The sequence below is a fragment of the Dysidea avara genome, chromosome 11, assembly GCF_963678975.1.
Source record: "Dysidea avara chromosome 11, odDysAvar1.4, whole genome shotgun sequence".
NCBI classification, from domain to species: domain Eukaryota; kingdom Metazoa; phylum Porifera; class Demospongiae; order Dictyoceratida; family Dysideidae; genus Dysidea; species Dysidea avara.
In genome coordinates this window covers 11283546-11291241 of record NC_089282.1, presented here as the reverse complement: position 1 = coordinate 11291241, position 7696 = coordinate 11283546, and the positions used below count along the sequence as shown (strand labels likewise).

Here is a 7696-nt window from a genome sequence, read left to right as displayed (position 1 = left end):
ATACCTGAAGTGTGAGAAAAGCTCGGAGAAAAGAGCGCACGCGGCAATGATCAAACAATGATCTTGATCTTACAGGCTTCTTTGCAACATCAGACCACTTGAGCAAGACATAAAGTGACCTAAACATCCAATCTCAATAGAAATAATGCACCTATCAATGTATTGCTCCACTACCCCCCCTCGGGCATATATGGGGCTATAGCGGTCCTTCACTCGGTCCTTCAAGACCTCGTCTTCTGTTAGTGGAACTTGATGACGTCGCTACTAAATTATATATTAAAGGTCCATTTTGAGACAAGCCGTAAAATTACTTAGCAGCTCTACATGGTCCAATGTTTACCGGCATTTCTCCTGATTTAACTCCTAGGGAACGACATCACAATAAACTGTTAAGGGAAGAACTAAAGGAGCGAAGAAATGCTGGCGAAAAGGACATAATTATACATTAAATATGGTAAGATTGTTACCAGACAGACTAACAGTGGCTTGTCAATCCAGATTTCCAAGTGACTATGTCGTAACCAAAGCACAACATCAAGATCTGTTTGTGTTATAATAAATTGTGACCATCAACCTCCTAGGACACAAACCTCCTCTCAGTTTCATTACTATCCCACTCTTACCTCCACACTGTAGTTTGGTTATTTCAACCCTGACAAATCCCTGTATCTTCTAATAACTAAGTTCTTAATTAAGTAACTTTTTTAGTGGTATTGTTAAGTAATTAAGTAAGTACTGAGTTTTATTGTAATTAACTTTAATTTTTTGTTAGTAATTACTTTTTTTTTTGGGCTGGCAGCACAGGTTGCTACCAGACCATCAGCGCATACTCTAACATTTGTATCTTCTTATTTATTTATTATTACTGGGCAGGCAGCTCTGCTGATGTGCCCAGGAAAAAAAGAATTTACAAGGATTTACAATTATTAGCTAGCTACAATGATTTAAGGGTCTATATAATGTTAGTAAGTTATTAGTAAATCATCATGATCAATTATTGCCGTGGGTTAGTTGTTCCATTCATTAATTGTTCTTGAGTAGAAGCTCTCATATCAAAACATATGTATGGGATTTGTCAAATCAAGCATTTTCAGGTGGTCAACATTAAAAGTTTTCAAACACTGGGTTAAACCTTTAAAAATTAAGAATTATGCATTAAATAAATCTAAAATCTGTTTAATATCCTTTTTGAAACCTCAACTTGGTAAAACAGGCTGATCATAAAATCTCATCATTCCTTGTCATTTTTTGTCCAATACAAAATACATGTATTTTACACCACACGCAAAAACACTAATTTACAACCTTTAACTCACAAAATTTCTACAGCACACCATACAATAAAAGAAAGCCCTTGAATTTCTCTATCCAATTCCGACCGTACAAATGGGAAAATGTCGCCATAGCGACAGTTATTTACTGCTGATGATGACATAATACGCGCTCCGTACATTAACTTATTGGAAAATTAAATTATCTCGCCGGGAAAATCCCAATTTACAAGTTGTTATCCTCAACCAAATTCGCTAAATTTGGTATCATTCTACGCAGCGAAGGATGCTTAATAAGACTCCGACCGTACAAATTGTTAAACAGGTTAGGTTATAGAAATATGTTTAAAAACACGTGTTTTTACGGGCATTCTGAACACGTAAATTTTGCGGTACAAGGCTCCTTTCTAGCTTCCCCTTCGTTACTACACAAAGAACTTACACATGAATCGAATCGCCTTTCATCAAGGAATCTGATAAACCAAACTTCGTGTCCGTCAACCAAAGTACGCGGACGTTATGGCGCCTTGTTTAGAGGACGGTGTTATTTTATACGAAACGGGCGTAACCCATTCGGAAATCCGGAATATCTTACGCAAGTTTTGATATGTGTTGATACATTACAGTAGATGAATTTGGAATAATGAAGTGTTGGGGGTGATAGCTACTGTCTTCTTTCTTCCTATCACTATGCCTTTGTATACTGTATGCTGTAAAGTCTAACAATAATTATATAATTATATAACCAAGTACTAAGAATAATACGAAACGCGGTTAAAATTACGTCATAAATAATTAAATAATTAATAATTAATGTTTGAGAAAACTACGAGGTCTAGAGACATGAACTAACAGGGGATAGATTCGCCTATGAATGAAGGCACAAACGTATAATCGTCGCTCCTGTTTGTGCTGATGACTTGACCATACGTGTAATTCTATATAACGCCCAGTACCACACCCTTGCTTAATTACTTACATATTGCGCGAAGAAGATTAGTGATGCCCGTGCAGGAGAGCCAGAAGCCACTTGTGTAAACAAGAGGATTACAAGTAAGTTTTTATGTTTGTAACATCTCAAGTCTCCATGCCAGCTGCCAGTGCATTCATTCACGTAAATAAACAATACAAGAAAACATTAAACTGACATATGCCACTAAAGCTCTTTACAATAAGCTTACAGTTACATATAAAATACAAGTAAACAATTTTGTCTTGTGCAGCTGGCATGGTGAACTTTCTTTGTGTTGGTGTCAGGCAATTCAATACGTGCTTAATCTTTTTTGCCTTCACCTGGCGTAGCTACTAGGCTCTAGTGGCTTGGCTGTCTTCCTTTATCTGGTTCATCTGGCTTGCATACGCCTACAGCTTTGTGTAGCTATCTCCTGCAAGTTGTGTATGCATAACTATAGTGTGTCACCCATCACTGTGCCATTGCTACATCACTGATGAACCTTACTTAGCTCTAGTTGATGTTGATATGCATTGCTGTACATTGGCTAATAATTTTTATCTGCATGGTGATGTTGCCTATAATGTATTGCTGCATACAATACTGCAATAATGTATAGTTCTCTCCTGTATGTTTTGTATACATATACTTTGTACACATCACTGTGCCATTTATACCCACACCAATGATGTACTGGCACTTAGCTACTGGTGGCCTTTAGTTACGATGCCACTATAGTGTTATATCTGTCACTACTGTGACATATTGAGTTGATTTGGGGATAATGCATTCACCACCTAATAGCCTCACCGGGGAGCTGTCACGTTGGTGTATGTACTTGGTTGTATGTGACGCGGTCCTAGATAATAATAATAATAATAATAACCCAACTGAAGCCTGAGGACCGCAGGCCTGGAGGCTATGGGTGTATATATCAGCAAATCCCAAGCAGCGATATATATTGGGAGGTGGAAATTACTTAACATGTACTTACAATGACAAAATAATGAGCCATTCAGGTCAATCAGCAACGCAACTAAGATCTTTCCCCAAAGGGATTTTACATGGCTGCACTGATGTTCTGTTCAGATGACAGATGACAAAGCAACTTGTAGCGATGTTTAATTATCTGTATATTTGCAACTTTATGTTCTACATGCACTATAACCTGTATAAAATAATGTCCTGAGCAAATTATATTAACCATGCACAATAATGTCATATATGTACTTACATCTTTAGTGTGTGTATATATATAGTTTCCATTGGAAACATTGTTACATGAACCATGGAGTAGGACTCAATGAAATTCCTATGATAAATTTTCATTCATGTGATATCCATTGGTCTACGAAAATTCATAGACCAATGAATATTCCATGAAAAACGTTTTCATGGGAATTTCATGGAGTCCTACAAATTAAAGCCATGGGTATTTCAAGTAAATGATGCCCATGAATTTAATTTCACTGCCAATTCATCAATGAACCTATGAAACTTTAACATTTCATAGGTACATTCATGGCAAATTCACGACAAGATAAGTTACTAGTGAATGTAGCAAACCATTTATGTAGATGTAAATATGGATTTTTATGTACTTTATCAGTCAATAAATTTGGTGGAGGGCATGCAGCCATGTCAGCTGGCAGTTACCTTTTTTTGCTCTTCAGTGCCTTACCAAGTCAGAGAGTCTAGATATGCCACTGCTACTAAGGGTGGTAGGAAGATTCGTAGGGATAGTGCTAGGATCGGAGATAGCCTGGAAGGGCAGCACTGATAAAGAGTAAAACATTCAGAGTAATGCTGTCAGTTGGAGTCCATGAACAAAATCTGCAAGACTGAATCATGTCTTCCGCTATTCCCTGATCAAGAGCAACAGAACATCCAGTCAAGATATGGTTCATTGTGGGTTACATAGAATTAGTAATGATGCTCCATTTGGCCAGGTTCATAGCAGTTGGTAGAGTGTCACAACCAGAAGGACAGTTGTTTTGAGGGAGGCCATACATCAATCTCTTCCACAAATTAAGGTCAGGCTTAGTGGAAAAGAATGAGCATGTGGGCTGGGATAAATGTAACTGTACGTGATAGAAACGTGACAGTGAACAGTCTGTAAATCTTGTGTTATGCAGGCAGATATCATAAAGTGTACCGTTCTGATAAACCTTTCACCCAGACATCAACCTCTATTAGTGAAGCTGCTGCCCTGCCTAAGATTTGCCTCAGTATTCATGAATGCATAGAGCAAAGGGATTTGCTGATGACTTGACTAAGATGTCAAGTCTTATCAGCAGGTTTTATCATCACTTGGCCAAAAGGCAATGTTTCAAGTTCCATGAACCTCAGAAGTGTAGCTATTTCTCCTAACTTTAATGGTCACTGTATGGTTTCCTCTACAGTGTTTTCAATGGCAGTTAGGAATACTATTATTTATACCAGGAGTGAGACCAGGAAGTGATGAAATGAAATTTTGCGTTGGCTGTATTAGTATGCACAGAACCTTATAGCTATATGTAATTTTTGTTTGCAGTCAGAACTAGTTGGTGTTTCAGAAGAAATCATATGTTAAGGATATTTGTAGAACATGATCAATCTGGTATGAATTCTTCTGTCTTGTAGTGAGTTCTACTTCAGTTCCTGATGCATGAAGTCATTAAAAACGAATCGGGCTGCCTTTCACTGTACTATTTCTAAAGTATATCAGAGATTGTATCTGGCCCCAGCCCACATACAAACTCTGATATTGCAACTATAGGTCTGACTGACAAATGCTAGATAAGCCTTTGCATGATTTCACAGTATTGAACATTTCTTTGTAAAAAACACACGAACTGAATGTGCCTTGTTTGTAGTAATGGAGATGTGAGATTGTCCGTAATTGTGACACCAAGGTATTTACTGGAGCTAAATAACCTTATTAATGAGACAACTGTTGATGACATAGTCTCAGCAAGAGTTCATAATACACTCTTGGTCTCAGTGATAAATAGTTGTTTGTTATATTTAAATGTTCACATATTTACATACATTTGGCCCTCCCAGGACTAAGTCAGATCTTGCAATTTAAGTACATATTCAATAGAATTAAAATGCATGATGTCATTGGCATAAAGTCTAATAGTAGAGGATATTAAGTCATTAAAAAGACTATATAGGGTCCTAACTAAATGTCCATGTATCTTCCCTTCATGCAAATATGCACCATAAACCCCACTATCTTCATTGAATACCCTTCCTTCTGTCTCCAGTTGGTAAAACAACCCGAAGAGTTTTGCCATGATAAAGGACTCCATCATAATCTCTAACTGTATCTTAGCCGGTGCAATTTCTCTAGGTCTTCTGATCATTATTAGGAAGGATACCTTCTTCCAGAAACCTAATGATGTCTCCGATTCCTGTGGTTCAGGAGATGCATCAGACCCTGGAGGCTTGGAAAGCCCATTATAGTTTTAGAATTGGGGAAACTACCACTGATGCTCAATGTGGTCAGTGTTTCGGATGCTTTGATATAACTGTGGGATGGTGGGAGAGCACTGCATGCTTACGCACTTTACACATCATTACATTAGAGCACCAAAGCAGACGCTGTGTTCAGTAGCCAGGACCATGATTTCCTCGACCTGCTAATAAATGTAGCATATGGCATTTCAGTACCTTATTTTGGCAAATATGTATACGTATGTAGCTATGCAATCTAACATCTATCTAGCGGCATGTATGCAAACTGTGTATGTGTATCATATATGTGTATGTACCATGTTCGAGGTTGGGACAAGTGGGATTTGGAGTAATGTTTATTGGGTGGCTATTTTTATTATCGGCTTTCCAGTTGTTGGTAAATTATAGAATTCATAGGGCTTTCAGGGTCTCAGCTAACTCATTGACAGTCCATAATAATTACGTGTGTTTAAATTTAAAGTATACTGGAGGCACAGTCATGCTTAGATGAGGGGTAGCCTGCTAAATGGAGGAGCACCCTCTGGGCCTAGCCCTTACTTCCGCACCTAAGGTGTAGGACTTTAGAGGAAGATCATGTGATCTACAGGGTTTGAGGAACTACGTCACAACCCAGCATTAGGCCAAACCGTTAGGATATACAGTGATGCTATAGAAACAACAAGTGTTGGTAGCCTTGGTTAGAATAAGGTAGGGCTACATAATATGTACTTCAGTGTTTCTTTGTAATCTATTACTGTATAGCTACACTGTAGCTGAAGATGATTTGTATGGAACGCCAAATGCAACAATAATCAGGCACTGAAATTTTTAACTCAAACTTTAAGGTTATATGCCGTTAAGGTTGTAGGTTTGATGCCCTGTTTGTGTTGTTTACTTGAGCAAAAATTTTACCGCACGAGGAAAATGCTTATTCATATTGCCCCAGTCTTTCCAGCAATATGGCACCAAGTGGGGAAACACTAAAATTCCCAACTGTTCTTACCATGCTTAGCAGTGAGAGTTGTTGTGGAATTTAATTTCGGGCTCAGCAGCCTCCATCTATGGGATTTGGACAATAGTCCTGCCCCAGGAGTGTAGCTAATTGACTTGAGTACATCAGGTACTCCAATGTTGGTTTGTTAAGGCATGGCTGTATTTTGCACAGCTACATGTGTGTTATACATGCTCATGTGTAATGCTGTATTCATGTGGTCTTGACTTCATTAACCACAGAAACATCATTCAAAGCTCCTATGACTGGTGATTTCATGTCCACCTTCCTTCAACATGTGGGATTGTTGAAGCCGGTATTTTTTATTGCTAGGTGATAAACTATTGACAAGTCATTGATTTACCACAGAACGAAGATAAAACTTTTCAACCAACCACAGACCTATTGTAGCAATGGTGCATCTTGCTAAAGAGCAAATTCTGTCAGAGGATCAGATTGACATGCTGAAACTATTCATTTTCAAGCATGTACAATTTCATCAATGTATACGGCAATATACATTTTATCCACATATTTTTACAGAGAAGATTCTCAACAAAAACAATACGTTCAGGTGCTGTATGACCATATATTATATATATATATATATATATCAGCGTTGAAATCGGGTCACTACTGCTGACCCGGATGACTCACTGACCAGGATTAATTAAAGCCGAGGCGTGCGATAAGAGCTATGTTTCGGCTAATCTCGAGCGAGCGAGACTACGTTTTGAGCGTTCGATTCGTGTTGAGTAAACAGAGGCAGGTCCAGACTTTTAGAATTGCAACTTCAGCCGAGCTGTAGGTTGAAGACCAAAAAAAAAAAAAAGGTCATCACCTACTAACAATAGCTACCCCTCACCATAGATACCCTCAGTTTCGTGCTACATACTGCACTTACTAATGAATGGGCGTGGCTGAGCGTATGTTTGTAACGCGATAAGTGGGCGTGGCTCACGAAAGAGCTACGCAATAGCATTTATACGTTTCCACGTCGTCAAACGAACAATTTCGTTTCTCACGTGATCCAATCCGGGT

At 38.3% G+C, this 7696-nt stretch overlaps 1 long non-coding RNA gene across 1 annotated transcript; it reads left to right on the top strand.

Moving 5' to 3' along the window:
• Window positions 1–1468: 1468 nt before the first annotated feature.
• Window positions 1469–7236, top strand: LOC136238342 (uncharacterized). Its single transcript, XR_010692937.1, has 3 exons — window positions 1469–2324; window positions 3897–4256; window positions 6898–7236. It is a non-coding gene; the product is annotated as an uncharacterized lncRNA (long non-coding RNA).
• The last annotated feature ends 460 nt before the right edge of the window (window positions 7237–7696 follow it).